Source organism: Aquarana catesbeiana, linkage group LG13 (assembly GCF_042186555.1).
Source record: "Aquarana catesbeiana isolate 2022-GZ linkage group LG13, ASM4218655v1, whole genome shotgun sequence".
NCBI lineage: Eukaryota > Metazoa > Chordata > Amphibia > Anura > Ranidae > Aquarana > Aquarana catesbeiana.
In genome coordinates, this window is record NC_133336.1 from 199,263,543 (window position 1) to 199,276,461 (window position 12,919).

Sequence of the window (12,919 nt, forward strand, 5' to 3'; positions counted from 1 at the left end):
ACTGCACACAACCTCTGACTGCACTGGACACAAAACAAAGAATGTCCCACTGGATCTCTATGTAACTGGTGACCTGTACTCCTTCCAGACTTTAAAAGCAACACGCAGTCACTGCTCCTCAGCACTGAAGATTATTTACTCACACAGCCACTGGATCATTGGTTGCCTCCTGCTGATATCCATCAGCCTCTTCCTAGTGAGAGAGATGTAGATTCACAACACCATAGGACAGCTGTGCTCTCTCTCACAACTTCCACCTGGCTCTGTTCAGTGAGCTTCTCCTAAACCAAATTGATCTCTGGCTGGCTTTCTTCCAGACTCTTGCCCCAGGGGGCAGAGCCCCTGCACAGGGGTCTCCCCCTGCAGAACTGGACACAGGAACACTGCCCCTGCTGCTCAGGCCTCAGACTATTTATGTGCTCTCTCACTACCTTCTGGGCACACCTCCCCTCCCCAGGTATTGGCTGGAGTTTCATAAATATTCAGGCTGCAGACTCTGTACTTCCTCCCACTGTGTTCTAGAATTTTCTAAAAAACATAGGGAAGAAACAGAGCAGCAGCCTGTGAAACACTGAGCAGCCCAAAGCAATCCACCCCTGCTATAATAACAAAATGCGTGGACCTCTGCGCTACTAAAAATGTGTACTGAAAATGTGTACTAAAAATGTGTACTGTGTGGAGTGCTGCAAAATCTAAGGTATACACAAATCAACCAATACACAGAATCAATAAAGTGATTTCACGCACAGCAAAAAAGTGAAAATCCAAATAATAATAAAAATGGTATTCAAGTGCCAAAAAATCATTAAATGAAGTGAGGTGAACAATGATGAAAATCCGAAAATAATATCAAAAAAATAACTACATAAAGTCAGTCAATAAATAAGTCCAATCGCACTTGGACTGGATATACATGAATCTTCTCCAAAAATATGGTAGATAATGTAGGCAGCAATAGGTGACATCTGTGTGATAATGTGCTCACAGAGCTCTTACCTCTATAGGCATAGGTAAATGCCTTAATGCTCCAAATGGTGGTCGGTAATGGGGGCTGATGAGTCCTCGGGTCAATGGATGTCAATCGTAGAAGTGGGTCAGGCTCATCTCCGGGTCCAGATGTATAATGCAAAGAAAAGGAAAAAAGGACAGCCTCCAATGGTGTAGTATAATAAATTAATGATAAAACCGCTGTACAGGGCATGAAGGGTAAACAGTAAGAACAACCGGGTCAGAGTAAGAACTTCCGGTTGCGTAAGCTAGCGTGGACCCACGCTAGCTTATGCAACTGGAAGTTCTTACTCTGACTCGGTTGTTGACATTGCGGACTGGAAGTTTTGTAATAGGTGGCGGCGGAACGCTGCTGTGTGCTGTACTGTTTACCCTTCATGCCCTGTACAGCGGTTTTATCATTAAAACGGGATTTATTTTACTACACCATTGGAGGCTGTCCTTTTTTCCTTTTCTTTGCATTATACATCTGGACCCGGAGATGAGCCTGACCCAGTTCTATGATTGACATCCATTGACCCGAGGACTCATCGGTCCCCATCACCGACCACCATTTGGAGCACTAAGGCATTTACCTATGCCTATAGAGGTAAGGGCTCTGTGAGCACATTATCACACAGATGTCACCTATTGCTGCCTACATTATCTACCATATTTTTGGAAAAGATTCATGTATATCTAGTCCCAGTGCGATTGGACTTATTTATTGACTGACTTTATGTAGTATCGGTTGATCCATTACACCGATTATTTTTTTTATATTATTTTGGATTTTCATAATTGTTCACCTCACTTCATTTAATGATTTTTTGTCACTTGAATACCATTTTTATTATTATTTGGATTTTCACTTTTTTGCTGTGCGCGAAATAACTTTATTGAATCCACCCCTGCTCCTCTGATTATAGTAGGGCTAGCTACATTTACAGTACCTAGCAAAACATCAAAAGTGTGCTAGAGTTACAATAAGTCATCAAATTGCAACAAAGTACACTGTTTATATACATAGAGTTGAGCGAATAGTTCGGGCCGAGCAAAAGTTTGGCCCAAACATCGCCTGTTTGCTCGTTTGGTCAACACCCGAATTTGCGGGGGGCTTGGCGGAATGTTCACGCGCCGAGCACCCCACAATGCACTGCCTGCTGCACAGTGCATTCTAGGGCCCTAACTGGATAAAGCCTTTGCCAATTAGGGCACGGAGCACTGTCAGAGCCCTGATTGGACAAAGTGATGATGACTTTGTCTAAACACGGCAAGGGGCATTGCTAGGTTGCAAAAAAAACAGGGGATTCAGCCCAAAGTCCGAGCCCAGCACAGGGGGGGGGGCAGTGTGTGTTACCTACCTGACGCGCACTGACCTACCTGACATACACTGACCATTACACTCACCTACCTGACATACATTGACCATTACACTCACCTACCTGACATACACTGACCTACCTGACCCACACTGACCTACCTGACCCACACTGACCTACCTGACATACACTGACTCACACTGACATGATACACTGACCTACCCGACCCACACTGACCTACCTGACATACACTGACCTACCTGACCCTCACCGACCTACCTGACATACACTGACCTACCTGACATACACTGACCTACCTGACACACACTGACCTACCTGACATACACTGACATGATACACTAACCTACCTGACATACACTGACCTATCTGACCCACACTGACCTACCTGACATACGCTGACCTACCTGACCCACACTGACCTACCTGACCCACACTGACATGATACACTGACCTACCTGACTTCAGGTGACGTGACCTCCTCCTGCAGCTCAGCCGTATTGAGGCATGCCCGTAGAGTAAACAGCAGGCACTCCAGGCAGCCAGAACCATGACACACGAGAGAAGAGAAGAGCCGCCTGCCTAAGCAACGAGAGGGGATCTTCTGACAATGGCGTGGCGGCCACATTGTAATTCCCACCTTTTGGAGCCTGCAGCGCCTGTGATGGTCACATGTCCCGCGATCCCCGCATTGGACCAGTGGGACGTCCATCATAGGCGCTGCAGGCTCCAGAAGGCGGGACCTGCTATGTAATTTGGCGGCGCTCGGGTCAGATCGGTCCCCGCTCGGCGGCGGCGGTTCTCGGGCTCGGGGCTAATAATATAACCGTGCATGCCCGAGACCCGGGGCTTTTTGGGGACCCACCCGGGGCTCCAGCCACCGTCAGCCCCCCCTGCAGACGCCACTGATCACGGCTTAGTGCTCATAGACCCACCCCACACTATAAAAGGTTCCTTCCCAAAGGAAGCTTTTGCAGTGTGTTGTTGGAGTGGAGATAGATAGAGCAGTGCTCTGTTTGCTACTACCGTGTTAGTGTGTACACTTATTGTAGAGTGTTAGTATAGTGTGTCAGTATAGTGTAGTGTGACGGAAAATTGACACATGTACCATACCTGGCACATGTCCTAAATTTGATGGTGCAGCATTTCTTAAACAGGTACCCAGGGTTGCAAGATCTTCTAAGGCAGGCCAGAAGTCTGTAGCCATTTCAGGCAGTCATACATAGACAGTGTTCAGTTGGCTGATATTCAGCGAGAATTCCACCTGCCCGTAAACCGCATTATTTGTGACATGCCCACCAGGTGGAAATTACTTTTGGCAATGCTGCAGCGGCTGCACATGCAGCAGAGGGCTGTCAACAAGTACCTGTGTGAGTAGGGCACAAAGACAGGCTCAGGGCAGCTCGGCTTTTTTTTCCCCACACCAATGGCTGCTGATAAAGGATGCATGCACTGTACTGTCACCCTTTGAGGAGGCCAGAAGGATGGCGAGCCGTGACAATGCATGCATCAGTGACACAATCCCTCTTGTGTTCCTGCTAGAGCATATCTGCGTGGCATCATGGACAGGGCACTCAAGGCAGAGCAGGGGGAGGAAGAGGTGTACTTTCTTTCCTCTCAAGGCCCGTTTTAGACAGACACTAGTTTTGCGACGCAACGGAATACACAAGAGGAGAGGGAGCAGGAGGAGCAGCATTCTGGCAGTTTTGGAGGCATTGAAGCAGAGGAAAACATACATCAAACCTTAAGAGATGGTTTTTCAGTCCCCAGAAACCTTGGGAGTAGTACGTGGCTGGGATACAGCAGTTACAGATAGTATAATCCTCAGTGACCCCAAGGACTCACAAACTTGCGGTGCATGGGTTCCCTCATTCTTCAAAGCCTGCGAAAGGACCCGAGAATTCGTGGTATCAAGGAGGAGGATCATTATTGGTTGGCAACCCTCCTAGACCACCATTACAAGGGAAAGTCTAATAACCCATCCTGCCCTCGGAGAGGGAGCACAGGATGAAATATCTTGAGGACACGTTAAAGAGGAGTTTATGTAATGCCTTTCCAGACTCTGGTAGGCTACAGTCTCATGGTAAAGCTAGTTCTGAGGCTTCTGTTGGTCAAAAAAGGAGACGTGGAGAAGGGGGCTGCCTCAGTGATGCAGTCCAAATTTTTTTTAGTTCTCAGCGCCCATGGCTTTCAACTTCAAGATCCCATCAGCAGTGTCTGCATCATATGGTGGAAGAATATCAATCTTTTATTCCTAGTAGAGGTGAGTGGGCACTGAAACTGGTCCTCTTAGTTCCTCTCCTAATGGCTATGGTCCCGGCAGGCTGACAGCACAGACCCCACCTATAGGCCCACACACTCCTCTCTTTTGGTTAGACTAACCCCGATCTCCCACAATTGGCCTGGGAAAAATCTTGAAGCTCTCCTCCCTGTGATGCAGTGGCACAGGGAGCTACATTTGGGGGGTTGAGGTCCGTCAGTTAGTAAGGAAGGCTGTACCAGAGAAAGGGGCCCACCTTGTGGATATGAGAGCCAAGTCTGATGCGGACTGCACATATGCATTGCAGGAGTGGCGGGCGAGTATACTTGCCAGGTTCCAGAATGGTGTTGTGAATTTGGCCGAAGAACTGGACGTCCAAGTAATACCATTACAGCCACCAGGAGACCCAGATAAAGACTGCTCTCAGTTCGAGTCAATAAGCCCAGCCTCAGAAGAAGCTGATGTTTCAACCGTCGGTATGCCACCTGCTATTTTTTTACGCTGATATCAGCAAATTAGTAGAAAGATTGGTAAAGAATAGTACCATTTCGGCTGATCAAGGTGCAGAAGAACTACAGAAAGCTGCAGTTCTTCTCAAGATGTATTCTCACCCCAGGAGGAGAGGAAGGGTTTGAGAGCTGAATGGATCAAGCCTTAAAAGCAGTAGAAAAGTGGAGTGAAGTAATGAAGAGACAGAGAATAAGTGAGAGCCTTAGGCAGATGTCATATGGAGTCTGAAGAGGGGAAAGCAGATAGTGTGGCAATGGATTACATTGAAGCCCTGTGTGCCATTTATGGTAGGGTGGAGAGACTACAAAAAATGGTTTAGTGTAAAGATAAAGAATCTGAACAGAAGAAAAGTGGTTACCTATAGAGACTCATTGGCATCAAAGGGGTTAATGGTACAAAAATAGCCTTTATTGAAAAATTTGTATCAATGCACAAGTACTAAAATGAGATAATCCTACATCCATCACCACATATTAAATGAAAACGTTGTCACCCACATCAAACATATAACATAATCCCCCCCCACAGGACATCAGAACTGGGTCAGAAACACAGTGAATTGGGTCTGAAAGTAAATCAGACGCACCCGTGTATAGTGCCTCCCAGGGGCACACACATGTAGGGCCAACAAGAGCAATGTTTATATAGACAGTACGTGTCTGACCATGACTTGATCTAAGTGTGTAAAGATAGCAGCAGAAAGGAAATCCGTTTCCCGCGAGGGGGGGTGGGGGATCGCAGACTTCTGGATGAGAGCCCCCCTCCTGAACCAGGTCACATGCCCTCAACATGTGGGGGGGGGCTTTGGGGCAGGGGGGACTCTGCGCCCCCCACCTCAAAGCACCTTGTCCCCATGTTGATGGGGACAAAGGGCCTCTTCCCAACAACCCTGGGCTGTGGTTGTAGGGGTCTGTTCAAGGGGGCCCCCAGATCCCAGTCCCCCCCACCCCAAAGCACCCCCCATGTTGAGGGCATGTGGCCTGCTACGGTTCAGGAGGGGGGTGCAGGTCCAAACGTTTTCTCTGTTTGGGCATTCTGGTGCGAACCAAATAGACGGTTGTTCGGCCCATCTCTGGTTATAGATCATCCGATCACGATAGGGGTTTGCATGTTGGTGCGTAAGTAAGTGCGGCTACTCCAGTGACACTGGCTTAAGCGACAGGGGAAGAAAATGATCAGAAACTGAGAAGTGAGATTTTGTCCTACTCTGAAGCACTATCTCCTGAGTGGCAGAAAAGGATAAAGCTCCACCTGTCCAAATGGGAGAAGATCTTTTCTCGGAATGACTTTGATGTGGGGGTGCGCCAAGAGCACCCAGCAAAGGATGCGGTTGCAGGAAGACAAGCCATTTTGAAAACGGGCTTAACAAGTACCCCTCGGTGATTTGGAGGACCTCAGAGAACAGCTGGCCGAGCTGAAGAGGTTGGAAGTTATCCAAGAATCCAAAAGTCCCTATGCATCTCCCATTGTGTTAGTGTGAAAGAAAAATGGGACGTTGCAGATGTGTATTGATTATCGAACGCTGAAGAGGAGGACCATTCCTGACCAATACACTTTCCCCTGCAACGAAGATGCCCTGCAGCCTCTCTCTGGGGCAAAATGGTTCCGTGTGCTGGACTTGAAGAGCAGGTACTACCAGATACCAATGCACCCTGAAGACAGAGAAAAGAATGCCTTCTTCTGCCCATTGGGGTTTTATGAGTTCAATAGGATGCCCCAGGGATTGTCAAGAGCCCCAGCAACATTCCAGCAACTGATGGAGCGTACTGTGGGAGACATTAACTTGATTGAGGTCCTAGTGTACCTGGACGATATTATTGTATTTGTGAGACTGGAGAATGTCCTTGAAAGGCTTCAGGGAAAGGTGGTTGAAGTTGTCCCTGGAGAAGTGTCAATTCTACAGGACTTCAGTCACCTACCTGGGTCATGTCTCTACAGAAGGTATAGCCACTGATCCCAAGAAGTTGGGAGCGGTCACTATGTGGCCTAGGCCAAGAAAGGTGACCCAACTAAGATCTTTTCTGTGATTTTGTTACTATAATTTAAGATTTATGGTGAATTTCGCAAAGATTGCCTGGTCCCTCAACGAGTTGTTGCAAACTGCCACAGGAGACGAAGAGATTAAGCTAAACATTGAGAGACAAGGAGATCAGAGGAAAGGGAAAGCCATACAAGATCAATGGACTTCTCACTGTGAGGAGGCCTTCCAGTGCCTCAAAAGAGGCTTTACTGAAGCTCTTGTCCTGGCCTATGACGAACTGGTTAAGCCTTTTGAACTCCAGGTAGATGCCACCCAAGACAGGTTGTTGGGGGGGAGCCAGGACTTTGAGTGTCATCTGGCTATTGAAGCATTAACTGAAAAAGACCCAAATCTATTGCTGAAGAGTGCCATGGCCGAGTCCAAAATAATACTTTGAGAATGGAAAAGGGCTGCAGTTAAGGGATAGGTTTCTGTACAGAAGGGGGCCCTCTGAGGACTCAGAAGAGAAATGACAACCATTCCTCCCAGAAAAACAGCGGCTAACTGTGTTGGCAGCATTGCATGATGAATACAGGCATTTAGGCTCAGAAAGGACTTTCCGCTTGATCAGAGATATGTTCTACTGGCCTAACATGAGGGCAGAAGTGGAAAGCTACTGCCATTCCTGCCTGCGATGTATTCAAAGGAAGACTTTACCAGGCTGCCCCCATGTGGCACTTGCAAGCCAAGTGGCCAATAGAGCTGGTTTGCATTGACTTTCTGTGCTTGGAACCTGATACAAGTGGAAGAAGCAATATCCCAGTGGAGACTGATTTTTTTCACACGGTATGCCCAAGCCTACCCTACCAGAGATCAGCAGGTCACCACGGTGGCTAAGTTCCTTGAGAAGAAATTCTTGTCCATTATGACCTACCCGCTTGGATACACTCTGATCAAGGCAGAAATTTTGGGAGTGGACTAATACATCAACTGTGCCAATTACTGGGCATAAAGAAATCCAGGACTTCCCCGTATCACCCGACCAGAGAGGTTCAATAAAACTTTGCTGAATATGTTGGGGACCTTACCCACTGAGAAAAAGCAACATTGGGGGGAACCAAATTGCAGCTGTTGTGTATGCTTACAATAGTACTGTGATGCTACTGGGTACTCGTCTTACAGATTGATGTTCAGAAGGGAAGATCGGCTTCCAATTTATCTGGCATTTAGAACAACCGTTGACAGCAGTTCTTTGACTTCTCATATAGGATATGTAGACAGACTGCGGAAGAGCCTGAAGCAAGCATATGAGAAGGCAGTAGAGCGTGCCACCACCAGAGATGAGAGATGAAAAAAATTTGGATCTGAAAGCGAGGGTTCAAGATCTTCAACCTGGGGATCACGTTATTAAGGCATTTGGGGGTGCCTGGAAAGCATAAGTTGGCAGATCACTGGAGGTCTCAACCTTATGCAATCTGCAAGCAGCATCCTGGATTGCTGGTGTATCAGATTAGACCAGAGGAAAAGACAGGGCCCCTGAAGATGTGGCACCGAAACCATCTGCTCCCTCTATCCTGCTGTTCAGGTGCCTAAAACGTCTACTCTGCCCAGTCAAAAACCGACACCTCCCAGAACTCAGTCACGTCAGCAACCTCCCACCCCACCTATGATAAGGGAGGGTGAAGAGAGTGAGGATGAAGAAATAGTGCCATACTGGTTGTGGCCTTCGACTTTGGAGGTTGATGTGAGGACCAGTGTCCCAGAAAGGGAAACAGCAAGAGAGAGCCCTTCCAGTTCAGGAGTTGAGATTCTTCCACAGCCTGAGAAGGCTGGCAAGATTAAAGTTGAAAGCACTAGTCCATCTCCCGAACGGGGTATAGAAGACTTTATTCGTTTTTTTGACTGAGATTTACTGCTAAGCCAGAGCCAGACTGAGCCAGATTGCCCCCCACTGAAGCTGAGATCCTATCACCAAGTGAAGAGGCCGGTGAGGGTCAGGTGTCTACCCTTGATCCCACTGAAGAAGCAGATCTTTCCATCCCAGGGTTTAACCCTGCAATCTTACCTACTAATTTTACGTTGGTGCCTTGTGACTCTGTTGACACTGAAAACCCAAAGATGGACTCCGTGTCTGAAAGTCAGTCACCTATTAGGTTGAGGCGGAATATAAATCCCCAAAAGACTTGACTATGAAGTCCTGGGAGAGAACTCTGATGAATTAATTCCTACCATCCCAAGACACACCTCTATGCCTGATCCAACTACCGTCAATTGGGTAGGGGGTGACCTTGATCTGACCTCTGACACTACTGGTTGGGCCACAGGAATTCCCCTGGCCTGCCAACAACCTGATTATGATTTGACTGATAATGTATATAAATGGTTCCAGACGAATCCAAAAGTGTGTCACTATCTGCTAAGCTTAAATTGTGGTTGATGTTGTTATAGATTGTGTAGCATATTTTTATTAAGTTTGACTAAACAGTTCTTTTTATTGTAACAAAACAAAGAGAATCCGTACAGTTTACATAGAAAAACCAGCAACGATCCTTACAGTCATTACAGAATATATCATTAGTTGACATGAAATCAAGGCATATAAGGTTCAATAGTACTAGGAGCAAAGATTTTAAATGGGGGGAGGATGTAGCCAGGAGCCTGTGCTATCAGGGGACACTCTGCAGCACTCACTACAGCACAGTTGTTCACTCTAGTGTTCAGCCTGGATCCTATGTTGTCATGTCCTGAATGCAGAGGGTAGCAAAGGATATTGGGACATGTAGTCTGAAAAGCCCAGTCTACACTGAAATCATGATGCCATGGACTACAAGTACCAGCTGGCTGGAGGGGGAGAACAGAATGCTTGGAGAGGTAACTTAAGAAACAAATGGCCCCTTACAGGCCAGTTATAGGTGGTGGCAAGGGCCATTGGTTTGTTATTGATGATATACTGGTGAGGGGACACACTGGAAGCCTTTGCTGCTATTATGCTATGTGCTGGGTGTCCAGTGTTCTCATGTGCCTTTAAGGAGGGGTGGGGTACCTCTGGCTCACCTGCCCTCTAGCTATCCATTAGAATGCATGTGCTTCCACTGTGGGGGCTCTCCACTATTTCAAGAGAGCAGAAATATTGGGGTGCCTTGGAGCGGCTCTTCAGCTTACGCATGTATTTGCTAATGTGTGCTAACTAAACCCCTGTTTTTAACGCAAACTGTTAGACAGGATAATTTGGTTGGTAGCAGACTGGTTTGACAAGTACAGATAGGAATTTTCTTTAGTTTTATTTTGTATGCGTTGCACTTCCATGTGTTCCTTGCTGTGAAGGCCAGTTATAGGTGGAGGCAAGGCCATTTGTTTGTTATAGATATTATACTGGTAAGGGGACACACTCGACACTTTTGCTGCAATTGTGCTATGTGCTGGGTGTCCAGTGTGCCCCTGTGCCTTTAGGGAGGGGTGGGCTACCTCCAGCTCATCTGCCCTCTATCTATTTATTAAAATGCATGTGCTTCCACTGTGGAGGCTCTTATAAAATTTACAAGAGTTAGGACAGCAAAAATATTGGGGTGCCTTGGAGCTAACCCCTGTTTTTAACACAAACTGTTAGACAGGATAATTCGGTTGATAGCAGACTGGTTGGCGAGTTGAGCTGGGATTTTTTTGTTTTTTTGTTTTGTAGAGGTAATATAAGGCCTGTGCGGGTGCAGAATCACTCTCTTGGTACCACAGCCGGGATCTACAAGCAGTGACTCGGACGGTAAATTGTGTTATGGCCGGGTGCCAGCCTGTGCTACAGAGAGAATCATCGTGAGCGGGTGCATCAATTGCCAGCAACATCTGATCATTCTGTGGCAGCCTGGAGGCAACCCTCCTCACATCCACTCCAGATCCATCTGATCGGTGACAGCGCGGCTCTGGGGGGCTTTAATTTCAGGTAAGTTTCACATAATGTGCTAGTATGCGATGTATACTAGCACATTATTGCATTACCTTGCAGGTAATGACAGCTCGGCACTGGAGGGCTTTAATTTCAGGTAAGTTTCACATAATGTGCTAGTATGCGATGCATACTAGCACATTATGCCATTACCTTGCAGGTTGCAAAAAACAAAACAAAAAACAGAAAAAAACACAGTGGTTTATTACGACTTTAACTTGAGTTCAAAGTTTACACCTTACTGGGGCAGTGGTGTCAGGAGATTAAAGGGAGAGGGCTGACTGAAATCTAGTCACTCCTCTACCCTATTTCTGCCTGTAGCCAAAGCCTATATTCAGCCTCTCTAAAGTTTTCTAATTGTTAATTTCTTACTTGGCTTTGCCATCAGGTCTATTACAATATCTAATTACAAGGGATGAGCTGAACCCCCCCCCCCCCAGTTCGGTTTCCACCAGAACATGCGAACAGCCAAAAAATTTGTGCAAACACCGTTAAAGTCTATGGGACATGAACGTAAAAATTAAATGTGTTTATTTTAAAGGCGTATATGCAAGTTATTGCCATAAAAAGTGTTTGGAGATCTGGGTACTGCCCCAGGGGACATGTATCAATGCAAAAAAAAAGTTTTTAAAATGTTTTTTCAGGAGCAGTGATTTTAAGAATGCTTAAAGTGAAACAATAAGAATGAAATATTCCTTTAAATATCGTGCCTGGGGGGTCCCCTTAGTCTGGCTGTAAAGTAGCGCCTCTTTCCCATGTTTATTACAGTACCACAGCAAAATGACATTTCTAAAGGAAAAAATGTAATTTAAAATTGTTCGCGGCTGTAATGTATTGTCGGATCCCGGCAATATACATAAAAAGTCATTGAAAAAACGGTTCCCTTTAATATCCATACCAGACCTGAAGGGCCTGGTAATGGACTGGGGGGGAACCCACGCCGTTTTTTTCAATGACTTTTTATGTATATTGCTGGAAAAAAAAAATGGCGTGGGGGTCCCCCCAAAATCCATACCAGACCCTTATCCGAGCATGCAACCTGGCCGGCGGCAGGAAAAGGACTCTCTTGCCCCCCCTCCTGAACTGTACCAGGCCACATGCCCTCAACATGGGGAGGGTGATTTGGGATCCCCCCAAAACACATTGTCTCCATGTTGATGGGGACAAGGGCCTCATCCCCACAACCCTTGCCTGGTGGTTGTGGGGGTCTGTGGACAGGGGGCTTATCGGAATCTGGAAGCCCGCTTTAACAAGGGGACCCCCAGATCCTGTCCCCCCTACGTGAATGGGTAAGGGGTACATTGTACCCTTTACCCATTCACCAAAAAAGTGTCAAAAAAGTAAACACGACAGCAGACAGTTTTTGACAATTCCTTTATTAAAAAAAAAAAAAGTGTCCGTGATGTAAATCTGTCATCAAACGCGACACCGACTGTCCCAAAAAAAAATACAGGAAAAACGCTGCCTCCTTACCACTGACTGCAGCCTTTTCGCAATGACAGCTGTTATATAGCCATGGGCGGGGCCACCTGGTGAGGTACCTGGGTGACCCCGCCCCTTCTGATGTCAGAGGGGGACGCCTCCCATGGAGGCAGAGTTTTTCCTTTTTTTTTTTTCTCGGGACCGTCGGCACCGTGATTGACGATGGATTTACATTGCAGGACAATTTTTTTTTATAAAGGAATTGTCAAAAACTGTCTGCTGTAGTTTTTACTTTTTTGACACTTTTTAGGTGAAAGGGTAGGGGTACACCTCTACCCATTCACATGGGGGGGGCGGGATCTGGGGGCCCCCTTGTAAAAGGGGGCTTGCAGATTCCGATAAGCCCCCCCGCCCGCAGACCCCCACCTACCACCCTACCACCGGGCAAGGGTTGTGGGGATGAGGCCCTTTTCCCCATCAACATGGGGACAAGGTGCTTTGGG

The 12,919-nt window shown here is 47.0% G+C and overlaps 1 protein-coding gene across 1 annotated transcript in view; it reads right to left on the bottom strand.

Annotated features, from left to right (window-relative positions):
• Positions 1-12,919, bottom strand: part of LOC141116650 (uncharacterized) — a 210,737-nt gene that overhangs the window by 67,907 nt on the left and 129,911 nt on the right. The gene's annotated exons all lie outside the window — the stretch shown is intronic.